Raw genomic sequence first — 12,965 nt, 5'->3', positions numbered from 1 at the left:
TAGACATTTCCAACAAGTTGTCTTTGCCACCCGTTGTCTATTCCCTGCTCTTCCACGGAGTGCATGTCACACTACTGCTGCACCTTGTCCCATCCATAGGGCGGGTGCACCCGGGAGACCTAATGAGTAGACCTGTGAACTCTCTTCAGTCAATCCTTGGCTGCCCCTGTGTACAGTTAGGGCCAGAAATATTTGGACAGTGACACAAGTTTTGTTATTTTAGCTGTTTACTAAAACATGTTCAGAAATACAATTATATATATAATATGGGCTGAAAGTGCACACTCCCAGCTGCAATATGAGAGTTTCCACATCCAAATCGGAGAAAGGGTTTAGGAATCATAGCTCTGTAATGCATAGCCTCCTCTTTTTCAAGGGACCAAAAGTAATTGGACAATGGACTCTAAGGGCTGCAATTAACTCTGAAGGCGTCTCCCTCGTAAACCTGTAATCAATGAAGTAGTTTAAAGGTCTGGGGTTGATTCCAGGTGTGTGGTTTTGCATTTGGAAGCTGTTGCTGTGACCAGACAACATGCGGTCAAAGGAACTCTCAATTGAGGTGAAGCAGAACATCCTGAGGCTGAAAAAAAAGAAAAAATCCATCAGAGAGATAGCAGACATGCTTGGAGTAGCAAAATCAACAGTCAGGTACATTCTAAGAAAAAAGGAATTGACTGGTGAGCTTGGGAACTCAAAAAGGCCTGGGCGTCCACGGATGACAACAGTGGTGGATGATCACTGCATACTTTCTTTGGTCAAGAAGAACCCGTTCACAACATCAACTGAAGTCCAGAACACTCTCAGTGAAGTAGGTGTATCTGTCTCTAAGTCAACAGTAAAGAGAAGACTCCATGAAAGTAAATACAAAGGGTTCACATCTAGATGCAAACCATTCATCAATTCCAAAAATAGACAGGCCAGAGTTAAATTTGCTGAAAAACACCTCAAGAAGCCAGCTCAGTTCTGGAAAAGTATTCTATGGACAGATGAGACAAAGATCAACCTGTACCAGAATGATGGGAAGAAAAAAGTTTGGAGAAGAAAGGGAACAGCACATGATCCAAGGCACACCACATCCTCTGTAAAACATGGTGGAGGCAACGTGATGGCATGGGCATGCATGGCTTTCAATGGCACTGGGTCACTTGTGTTTATTGATGACATAACAACAGACAAGAGTAGCCGGATGAATTCTGAAGTGTACCGGGATATACTTTCAGCCCAGATTCAGCCAAATGCTGCCAAGTTGATCGGACGGCGCTTCATAGTACAGATGGACAATGACCCCAAGCATACAGCCAAAGCTACCCAGGAGTTCATGAGTGCAAAAAAGTGGAACATTCTGCAATGGCCAAGTCAATACCAGATCTTAACCCAATTGAGCATGCATTTCACTTGCTCAAATCCAGACTTAAGGCGGAAAGACCCACAAACAAGCAAGACCTGAAGGCTGCGGCTGTAAAGGCCTGGCAAAGCATTAAGAAGGAGGAAACCCAGCGTTTGGTGATGTCCATGGGTTCCAGACTTAAGGCAGTGATTGTCTCCAAAGGATTCACAACAAAATATTGAAAATAAAAATATTTTGTTTGGGTTATGTTTATTTGTCCAATTACTTTTGAGCTCCTAAAATGTGGAGTGTTTGTAAAGAAATGTGTACAATTCCTACATTTTCTATCAGATATTTTTGTTCAACCCTTCAAATTAAATGTTACAATCTGCACTTGAATTCTGTTGTAGAGGTTTCATTTCAAAACCAATGTGGTGGCATGCAGAGCCCAACTCGCGAAAATTGTGTCACTGTCCAAATATTTCTGGCCTTAACTGTATATTGGTCAATATTGGAACTTGTGCTACAGATTCTGTGTCACTTCACTGCTATTTGATTCCTGTTTATTGTCCTTGGCTTGTTTACTGACTACCTACCCATCTATGACCTCTGCCTGTCCTCGACTTGTGAATCTGAGCCGCCCATTCTTGGTCTTTGTCTTGTTTATGACCTTATCTGCCACCTACTACTGACCTTCGGGCTGGACTATTCTTTTGGCTGACCCCCTGGTGCCTCACAACACAGTCTGTCTGGTCCATGGTTAGCTGCCGTCTATACCCAGAGATGTCAACATGGCGACATGGGAGCCTCACCATGTCAAAGACCACATTCTCATACAGGGGTTGAAAGTTGAGGACCCGGGAGGCTATTTCAATAATACCTTGGGAGCAGCCAAATACCAAACCAGTTGGGTGGCAGAGTGGATTCACGATTCGATTCTTGTGACACCCACTTTTTTTCTTTACTACTATTGGCAATATATATTGAATAAAGCACAACCAAAGAATAGTCAATACAACCAACTTCCCCCTCCCAGCTCCCACGCGTTTCGGTACTGTTTCTTCAGAAAATCTACATTTTATTTATTTCCTTTGGTTCAAAACATTTTCATAGAAACAACAACAACAAAAATTCCTCCCTATGTCTCCGTTGCCTACATCTCTTTAATACGTAGCCGCAGGTTACATGCTCAGACATCGCAGACGCCGGCCCTACGCCTTGCTTATAGTGTTGCCTGACAGGCTGGCTTTTTACTACTATAAATTGACAAGACGGATAATAAAACTTAAACTAAACTTGCTTGTGCTATTCTCATGAGATCCCGAAACAGTTTTATACTAAGATGTCAATAAATATAGATCCTAACCACTCCTAGACAAACAATTCCTACCGGAGGGTGGATGAAGAAAAATTGCTTAAACAAGATTGTTTTGTAAAATTGTTTTTATTGACTAGCTTAGGATATTAAATGAATCAAGAAGGGCTGGTGAAGAAGCGAGACGGACAGACAAATGGTATATTCTGAGTAGTCTTATGGAGCAAGGAGCGTAATATTGAAGGGAATGCCCATGGGACCTGCCGCTCATTGACGCGCGCTCTATAGAACATATTGTTGGCGACATCCAATGACCTTGAAGATCTCTTATACAGTAATGTCTTTGCCTCGGCATCATGTAATAAGTCAAAGGTTCAACGGTAATAGACACAGAAGTAAATAGACCAGGACATAGAGGAGTTCGTGAGAGAGCAGGCAATTTAGAAGGGTATTATAAATGGTGTCCAATGTAGCATTGGAATTCTATAGAATGCCATTGTCCACATCTCGTCTCTACCGTATTCTGCACATTTATCAACTGCTTATCTGCAAAAGATTTTTAGTATTTTTCACCATTTCATCCATATAATTATTGGGAAAAGCTCTGAGCAAGATTACTGTATACATGAGTGATTGAAACAGCGTCCTGGCAAAGACTTGATGCTATAACGCATGGAATGACCTTCATACCTCCGACTGGATTTATTAAGTATATAAAGGGGATCATTTGTTAGACATGTTTCCAAGCAACCAAATGTGTCTGACACTGTCTCCACTCGAGGTGAGGCAATGTTTCATCGCAGCCGAGGTAAACTCATTCTAGAAAGGGAAACAATATATAGAAAGGAAATCGTTTTCTTGCAAATACAGGAGAAAAATTAGGACTTCACAAACATGCCCTAAAGTTAGTTTGTCAGATTTTGACTAATCCTCAAGTGTAACAATGTTCCCACAACACCGTCTGAGTGACCAAGGGCATCAGTGGTGCCCAGTATGGTAACATCTTGCAAATTTTGCTGCAGTTTTTTAGCCAAAGCCAACAGTGGACTGAACCAAAGGGAGGAATATAAGAGCTTCCAATATATTTCCCATTCCTTCTGTAGACATTCTTGGCTTTGGCTCAAAAAAACGCAACAGAATTTGCAACATAAAAAGCTACGTTTCTGCAACATGGCGTATTCTGTTATAACTTGATGACTAGGGTTTGTAAAAAATCGGATTACGATCGGCGATCGAGAAAATTTCAGGATCGTGATCGGAATTCCGAACACGATCTTTTTAGGTGGGATCGAGTTCGGTAGTATTTCCCACAATGCCTTCACACTGAGTATATAGTGTATAGCCTTAACCCCCTGCGCGCCGTGTGTTTCCATTCATTCTAATGGGAGACAAGTAGCATCTCTAGTAGCTACTTACCTCCAAAGATGGCTGCTCCGCTGCTGTTCACCTCGCTGCCGCTCCAGCTGCAGTCTTCTTCGCCTCGCTGCCCCCTCCCTGCCAGGTTAGGAGAGTGTGGGCAGGTTAGGAGAGTGTGGGTGGGTACAGGGCGGGGAGACGTGACGTCTCCCCTCCCAGTACCCGCCCACAGTCTCCTAACCCACCCACACTCTCCTAACCTGGCAGGGAGGGGGCAGCAAAGGGAGAAGAAGACTGCAGCTGGAGCGGCAGCGAGGCGAACAGCAGCGGAGCAGAGGAGCAGCCATCTCTGGAGGTAAGCGAACACCAGGGGGGACTAAGTAGCCAGAGGATTAAAAAAAAATCCTCTGGCTACTTAGTGATTCACTACACAGCGTGGATTCTAACAATTCTTAGATTCCATGCTGTATAGTGAATAGGATTGTTTTTAAAATCTGATCTCTGATTAATAAAAAAAATCCTATTGACTAGCATTGGGATCGGAATTGGGATCGAGATCGGGTTCGAATGAAAAATGATCGGAAATCGGATTTTAAAATCGATCCTGAAAAGTCAGGATCGGCTCAACCCTATTGATGACCTATCAACCCTCTTATCCTGAGAATGAAGATGCCATTGCATTGATTTAGTGCTATGTTCCTTGCATTGCAACATTCCCATTGACACAGCTATGCAGGGAACTCCAGACAATCGCATGACTTGATGGGAACACGCTGCGGTTCTCTGCATAGTGGGTGGACAGGGCTGTGTATAGAAAATTAAGAGCAGAGACACAATGCAATGTTTTTACTTTTTAGTCCATTAGACAGAACAACAGAATGGATATGGTAAGGTGAATTTACCCTAACCTTAGTGCAATAGAATTCTACTGATAATGGTAACATAAGAAGAACATTACAAGGTTTGAGCTATTGAGCTTACTCTTGCATGAGCGCATCCCCTTGTTTTTCAAAAATAGAGAAGGATCAAAGGTGTCATCTACCCATGATAGCGGACAGATACTAGCCCTTCTGTTGTGCCCATCCTTTTAATATGTTTCTACTAGAGCACCAACATGTCAATGCCAGTGTTCCTATTGACAGCCGCACCGTATATGGCTCCAGAGCCTGCATTTATTGGCTGATACGACATTCCCCTGGACACTTCTATTATTTGGATGTCAAATTGTAATGAATCTTTTTCTGTTTCACTTTTCAGAATTACATTGCATTTTCTCCAATCTGTTGCTAGAAGTAGCCTCTTATTTCCTGTTTTTCCTGTTGGCCATTCACTGTATTTTTATGGTTAACCACATCTCACTAGTGATTTACAGCAACATTAAGCAGAAAGATATTCATTGTAACTTCACTCTAAATGCTCAGTAATTATATGATTTCCATGGAATTGACAGAAAGGTCGCTGTTTAAGGCTAAAGCCCCATGTTGCAGAAACGCAGTGTTTGTGTTGCAGATTTTTCTGTGTTTTTTTAGAATTAACAGAAGCGAAATGTCTGTAAATAATGAAAATGCAAATGATTAATGTAAGGTGTAAGGCTTTCTGGCTTGAAAAATAATGTAGAGGATAGGGTTCTTTTCAAAGTATCACAACCTCTGCATGCAGCTGGTTGGCAGTGATATAGTACTGGGAGTCAGACAGATCAAATACTAACTACAATATTTAGGGGACAAGCCCACCTTACTATGGCACAAAATAATATCAACCTAACACTGAAGATTGACTGGTGTCATGTTTATACCCAACATTAGGGGCAGGTACTGGAAGAGGTGGGCAGGAGCCTTAGAGCACTTCTCTTATACTATATACCTGTATACATGGACCAGGAGGCTCCTGTTTTCTCTACTAGGTTTTACCAGCCAAACAGAACAACTTTTTGCCACTTAGGTCTATAGCAGAGTAAACATGTCCCATATCTGTCTGTAAGATAACAGATTCCCTTGATAAGAAATACCCCTGTTCCAGATAAGGTGAATTAACGCCTTATACCCTAGTGATACATTTCCTGTTATTTGACACTGTTACCAAGCTCTAGTAATGTTATGACCTGCCTGGTGCGATGATATCTCCCTGGGTCACCTTAACCAGATTTGTACCTGTTTCCTGTACCTAACTCTCTGTTTCCTCTCATGGCAATTACAATGTTTCCTTTGCCATCATATATAAGTGTATTTGTATCTGTTAGATGTCGCATGATGGATACATGTCCATACATTATTATAAGGCCAGCTTTAGGGAAATATTTAGTTGTTGGTAAAAAGAAAATCAATATTTTACTAGATTAACATGGTCTTGACATCCACTAGAACATGTTTTGCGCTACATTTGCAGACCACAGGAATGTATAAGGTTTCATCTAGGTGCGATTCCCCTACAATAATGACACTTTTATCTAAATTTAGACTCTAGAGATCGCGCAGATGTGATTCGAGCCTAATAGAATATTGTGATCTATCATTCAAATTGTCATGTGAAAAATCTTATATACTTTGGGAAAAGACAAGACATAAGTACACATGTATGTAAAGTTGTTTGTATGCCATTGCAGTACAAGCCTAACATATGATGTATGGTCAGAGAAGGTTATTCATTTTGCTTAGGGTAAGTTCACACTAGTGTTGTTAATTAGAGATGAGCGAACACTAAAATGTTCGAGGTTCGAAATTCGATTCGAACAGCCGCTCACTGTTCGAGTGTTCGAATGGGTTTCGAACCCCATTATAGTCTATGGGGAACATAAACTCGTTAAGGGGGAAACCCAAATTCGTGTCTGGAGGGTCACCAAGTCCACTATGACACCCCAGGAAATGATACCAACACCCTGGAATGACACTGGGACAGCAGGGGAAGCATGTCTGGGGGCATAAAAGTCACTTTATTTCATGGAAATCCCTGTCAGTTTGCGATTTTCGCAAGCTAACTTTTCCCCATAGAAATGCATTGGCCAGTGCTGATTGGCCAGAGTACGGAACTCGACCAATCAGCGCTGGCTCTGCTGGAGGAGGCGGAGTCTAAGATAGCTCCACACCAGTCTCCATTCAGGTCCGACCTTAGACTCCGCCTCCTCCGGCAGAGCCAGCGCTGATTGGCCGAAGGCTGGCCAATGCATTCCTATGCGAATGCAGACTTAGCAGTGCTGAGTCAGTTTTGCTCAACTACACATCTGATGCACACTCGGCACTGCTACATCAGATGTAGCAATCTGATGTAGCAGAGCCGAGGGTGCACTAGAACCCCTGTGCAAACTCAGTTCACGCTAATAGAATGCATTGGCCAGCGCTGATTGGCCAATGCATTCTATTAGCCCGATGAAGTAGAGCTGAATGTGTGTGCTAAGCACACACATTCAGCACTGCTTCATCAAGCCAATACAATGCATTAGCCAGTGCTGATTGGCCAGAGTACGGAATTCGGCCAATCAGCGCTGGCTCTGCTGGAGGAGGCGGAGTCTAAGGTCGCTCCACACCAGTCTCCATTCAGGTCCGACCTTAGACTCCGCCTCCTCCGGCAGAGCCAGCGCTGATTGGCCGAAGGCTGGCCAATGCATTCCTATGCGAATGCAGACTTAGCAGTGCTGAGTCAGTTTTGCTCAACTACACATCTGATGCACACTCGGCACTGCTACATCAGATGTAGCAATCTGATGTAGCAGAGCCGAGGGTGCACTAGAACCCCTGTGCAAACTCAGTTCACGCTAATAGAATGCATTGGCCAGCGCTGATTGGCCAATGCATTCTATTAGCCCGATGAAGTAGAGCTGAATGTGTGTGCTAAGCACACACATTCAGCACTGCTTCATCAAGCCAATACAATGCATTAGCCAGTGCTGATTGGCCAGAGTACGGAATTCGGCCAATCAGCGCTGGCCAATGCATTCTATTAGCCCGATGAAGTAGAGCTGAATGTGTGTGCTAAGCACACACATTCAGCACTGCTTCATCAAGCCAATACAATGCATTAGCCAGTGCTGATTGGCCAGAGTACGGAATTCGGCCAATCAGCGCTGGCTCTGCTGGAGGAGGCGGAGTCTAAGGTCGCTCCACACCAGTCTCCATTCAGGTCCGACCTTAGACTCCGCCTCCTCCGGCAGAGCCAGCGCTGATTGGCCGAAGGCTGGCCAATGCATTCCTATGCGAATGCAGACTTAGCAGTGCTGAGTCAGTTTTGCTCAACTACACATCTGATGCACACTCGGCACTGCTACATCAGATGTAGCAATCTGATGTAGCAGAGCCGAGGGTGCACTAGAACCCCTGTGCAAACTCAGTTCACGCTAATAGAATGCATTGGCCAGCGCTGATTGGCCAATGCATTCTATTAGCCCGATGAAGTAGAGCTGAATGTGTGTGCTAAGCACACACATTCAGCACTGCTTCATCAAGCCAATACAATGCATTAGCCAGTGCTGATTGGCCAGAGTACGGAATTCGGCCAATCAGCGCTGGCCAATGCATTCTATTAGCCCGATGAAGTAGAGCTGAATGTGTGTGCTAAGCACACACATTCAGCACTGCTTCATCAAGCCAATACAATGCATTAGCCAGTGCTGATTGGCCAGAGTACGGAATTCGGCCAATCAGCGCTGGCTCTGCTGGAGGAGGCGGAGTCTAAGGTCGCTCCACACCAGTCTCCATTCAGGTCCGACCTTAGACTCCGCCTCCTCCGGCAGAGCCAGCGCTGATTGGCCGAAGGCTGGCCAATGCATTCCTATGCGAATGCAGACTTAGCAGTGCTGAGTCAGTTTTGCTCAACTACACATCTGATGCACACTCGGCACTGCTACATCAGATGTAGCAATCTGATGTAGCAGAGCCGAGGGTGCACTAGAACCCCTGTGCAAACTCAGTTCACGCTAATAGAATGCATTGGCCAGCGCTGATTGGCCAATGCATTCTATTAGCCCGATGAAGTAGAGCTGAATGTGTGTGCTAAGCACACACATTCAGCACTGCTTCATCAAGCCAATACAATGCATTAGCCAGTGCTGATTGGCCAGAGTACGGAATTCGGCCAATCAGCGCTGGCCAATGCATTCTATTAGCCCGATGAAGTAGAGCTGAATGTGTGTGCTAAGCACACACATTCAGCTCTACTTCATCGGGCTAATAGAATGCATTGGCCAGCGCTGATTGGCCAGAGTACGGAACTCGACCAATCAGCGCTGGCTCTGCTGGAGGAGGCGGAGTCTAAGGTCGGACCTGAATGGAGACTGGTGTGGAGCGATCTTAGACTCCGCCTCCTCCAGCAGAGCCAGCGCTGATTGGCCGAATTCCGTACTCTGGCCAATCAGCACTGGCTAATGCATTGTATTGGCTTGATGAAGCAGTGCTGAATGTGTGTGCTTAGCACACACATTCAGCTCTACTTCATCGGGCTAATAGAATGCATTGGCCAATCAGCGCTGGCCAATGCATTCTATTAGCGTGAACTGAGTTTGCACAGGGGTTCTAGTGCACCCTCGGCTCTGCTACATCAGATTGCTACATCTGATGTAGCAGTGCCGAGTGTGCATCAGATGTGTAGTTGAGCAAAACTGACTCAGCACTGCTAAGTATGCATTCGCATAGGAATGCATTGGCCAGCCTTCGGCCAATCAGCGCTGGCTCTGCCGGAGGAGGCGGAGTCTAAGGTCGGACCTGAATGGAGACTGGTGTGGAGCGATCTTAGACTCCGCCTCCTCCAGCAGAGCCAGCGCTGATTGGTCGAGTTCCGTACTCTGGCCAATCAGCGCTGGCCAATGCATTCTATTAGCCCGATGAAGTAGAGCTGAATGTGTGTGCTTAGCACACACATTCAGCTCTACTTCATCAGGCTAATAGAATACATTGGCCAATCAGCGCTGGCCAATGCATTCTATTAGCTTGATGAAGCAGAGTGTGCACAAGGGTTCAAGCGCACCCTCGGCTCTGATGTAGCAGAGCTGAGGGTGCACAAGGGTTCAAGTGCACCCTCGGCTCTCCTACATCAGAGCCGAGGGTGCGCTTGAACCCTTGTGCAGCCTCGGCTCTGCTACATCAGAGCCGAGGGTGCGCTTGAACCCTTGTGCACACTCTGCTTCATCAAGCTAATAGAATGCATTGGCCAGCACTGATTGGCCAGAGTACGGAATTCGGCCAATCAGCGCTGGCCAATGCATCCCTATGGGAAAAAGTTTATCTCACAAAAATCACAATTACACACCCGATAGAGCCCCAAAAAGTTATTTTTAATAACATTCCCCCCTAAATAAAGGTTATCCCTAGCTATCCCTGCCTGTACAGCTATCCCTGTCTCATAGTCACAAAGTTCACATTCTCATATGACCCGGATTTGAAATCCACTATTCGTCTAAAATGGAGGTCACCTGATTTCGGCAGCCAATGACTTTTTCCAATTTTTTTCAATGCCCCCAGTGTCGTAGTTCCTGTCCCACCTCCCCTGCGCTGTTATTGGTGCAAAAAAGGCGCCAGGGAAGGTGGGAGGGGAATCGAATTTTGGCGCACTTTACCACGTGGTGTTCGATTCGATTCGAACATGGCGAACACCCTGATATCCGATCGAACATGTGTTCGATAGAACACTGTTCGCTCATCTCTATTGTTAATGTCTGTCGATCTCTTCCATCATAGGATGAGAGTAAGGGCCCCTTCACACTACGGATACGCTGCCTGATTCTGAACGTTAAAACACGGTCAGAATCAGCGCGTATAAAGCAGTTCCCATTCATTTCAATGGGGAGCCGGTATACGAGCGCTCCCCATTGAAATCAATGGGCTGCTTTTTACTCTACGAGCGCTCCCATTGAAGTGAATGGGAAGCGCTCACGTGTACGGCTCGGACTGAGCCGAGTGCCGGGGTCCTTCACACGGCGAGCCGTACTCGTGAGGGCTTCCCATTCACTTCAATGGGAGTACTCGTAGAGTAAAAAGAAGCCCATTCATTTCAATGGGGAACGCTCGTATGCCGGCTCCCCATTGAAATGAATGGGATCTGCTTTATACGCGCTGATTCTGACCATGTTTTAATGTTCAGAATCAGTCAGCGTATCCGTAGTGTGAAGGGGCCCTAAGAGGCTTAAGAGTAGAGATGAGCGAACAGTGTTCTATCGAACACATGTTCGATCGGATATCAGGGTGTTCGCCATGTTCGAATCGAATCGAACACCACGTGGTAAAGTGCGCCAAAATTCGATTCCCCTCCCACCTTCCCTGGCGCCTTTTTTGCACCAATAACAGCGCAGGGGAGGTGGGACAGGAACTACGACACTGGGGGCATTGAAAAAAATTGGAAAAAGTCATTGGCTGCCGAAATCAGGTGACCTCCATTTTAGACGAATAGTGGATTTCAAATCCGGGTCATATGAGAATGTGAACTTTGTGACTATGAGACAGGGATAGCTGTACAGGCAGGGATAGCTAGGGATAACCTTTATTTAGGGGGGAATGTTATTAAAAATAACTTTTTGGGGCTCTATCGGGTGTGTAATTGTGATTTTTGTGAGATAAACTTTTTCCCATAGGGATGCATTGGCCAGCGCTGATTGGCCGAATTCCGTACTCTGGCCAATCAGTGCTGGCCAATGCATTCTATTAGCTTGATGAAGCAGAGTGTGCACAAGGGTTCAAGCGCACCCTCGGCTCTGATGTAGCAGAGCCGAGGCTGCACAAGGGTTCAAGCGCACCCTCGGCTCTGATGTAGGAGAGCCGAGGGTGCACTTGAACCCTTGTGCACCCTCAGCTCTGCTACATCAGAGCCGAGGGTGCGCTTGAACCCTTGTGCACACTCTGCTTCATCAAGCTAATAGAATGCATTGGCCAGCGCTGATTGGCCAATGTATTCTATTAGCCTGATGAAGTAGAGCTGAATGTGTGTGCTAAGCACACACATTCAGCTCTACTTCATCGGGCTAATAGAATGCATTGGCCAGCGCTGATTGGCCAGAGTACGGAACTCGACCAATCAGCGCTGGCTCTGCTGGAGGAGGCGGAGTCTAAGATCGCTCCACACCAGTCTCCATTCAGGTCCGACCTTAGACTCCGCCTCCTCCGGCAGAGCCAGCGCTGATTGGCCGAAGGCTGGCCAATGCATTCCTATGCGAATGCATACTTAGCAGTGCTGAGTCAGTTTTGCTCAACTACACATCTGATGCACACTCGGCACTGCTACATCAGATGTAGCAATCTGATGTAGCAGAGCCGAGGGTGCACTAGAACCCCTGTGCAAACTCAGTTCACGCTAATAGAATGCATTGGCCAGCGCTGATTGGCCAATGCATTCTATTAGCCCGATGAAGTAGAGCTGAATGTGTGTGCTAAGCACACACATTCAGCACTGCTTCATCAAGCCAATACAATGCATTAGCCAGTGCTGATTGGCCAGAGTACGGAATTCGGCCAATCAGCGCTGGCTCTGCTGGAGGAGGCGGAGTCTAAGATCGCTCCACACCAGTCTCCATTCAGGTCCGACCTTAGACTCCGCCTCCTCCAGCAGAGCCAGCGCTGATTGGTCGAGTTCCGTACTCTGGCCAATCAGCGCTGGCCAATGCATTCTATTAGCCCGATGAAGTAGAGCTGAATGTGTGTGCTTAGCACACACATTCAGCTCTACTTCATCGGGCTAATAGAATGCATTGGCCAGCGCTGATTGGCCGAATTCCGTACTCTGGCCAATCAGCACTGGCTAATGCATTGTATTGGCTTGATGAAGCAGTGCTGAATGTGTGTGCTTAGCACACACATTCAGCTCTACTTCATCGGGCTAATAGAATGCATTGGCCAATCAGCGCTGGCCAATGCATTCTATTAGCGTGAACTGAGTTTGCACAGGGGTTCTAGTGCACCCTCGGCTCTGCTACATCAGATTGCTACATCTGATGTAGCAGTGCCGAGTGTGCATCAGATGTGTAGTTGAGCAAAACTGACTCAGCACTGCTAA

At 46.0% G+C, this 12,965-nt stretch overlaps 1 long non-coding RNA gene across 2 annotated transcripts in view; it reads right to left on the bottom strand.

Annotated features, from left to right (window-relative positions):
- Positions 1–1,732: 1,732 nt before the first annotated feature.
- LOC142197286 (uncharacterized) overlaps positions 1,733–12,965 on the bottom strand; it is a 282,948-nt gene continuing 271,715 nt past the window's right edge. For both annotated transcript variants that reach the window (XR_012715308.1, XR_012715309.1), the window contains exon 3: positions 1,733–1,844. This is a non-coding gene — a long non-coding RNA (uncharacterized LOC142197286). The remainder of the gene's footprint in view (positions 1,845–12,965) is intronic.

This window comes from Leptodactylus fuscus, chromosome 3 (assembly GCF_031893055.1).
Source record: "Leptodactylus fuscus isolate aLepFus1 chromosome 3, aLepFus1.hap2, whole genome shotgun sequence".
NCBI lineage: Eukaryota > Metazoa > Chordata > Amphibia > Anura > Leptodactylidae > Leptodactylus > Leptodactylus fuscus.
The sequence above is the reverse complement of the archived record's forward strand: the minus strand, read 5'-3'. Positions and strand labels throughout refer to the sequence as shown.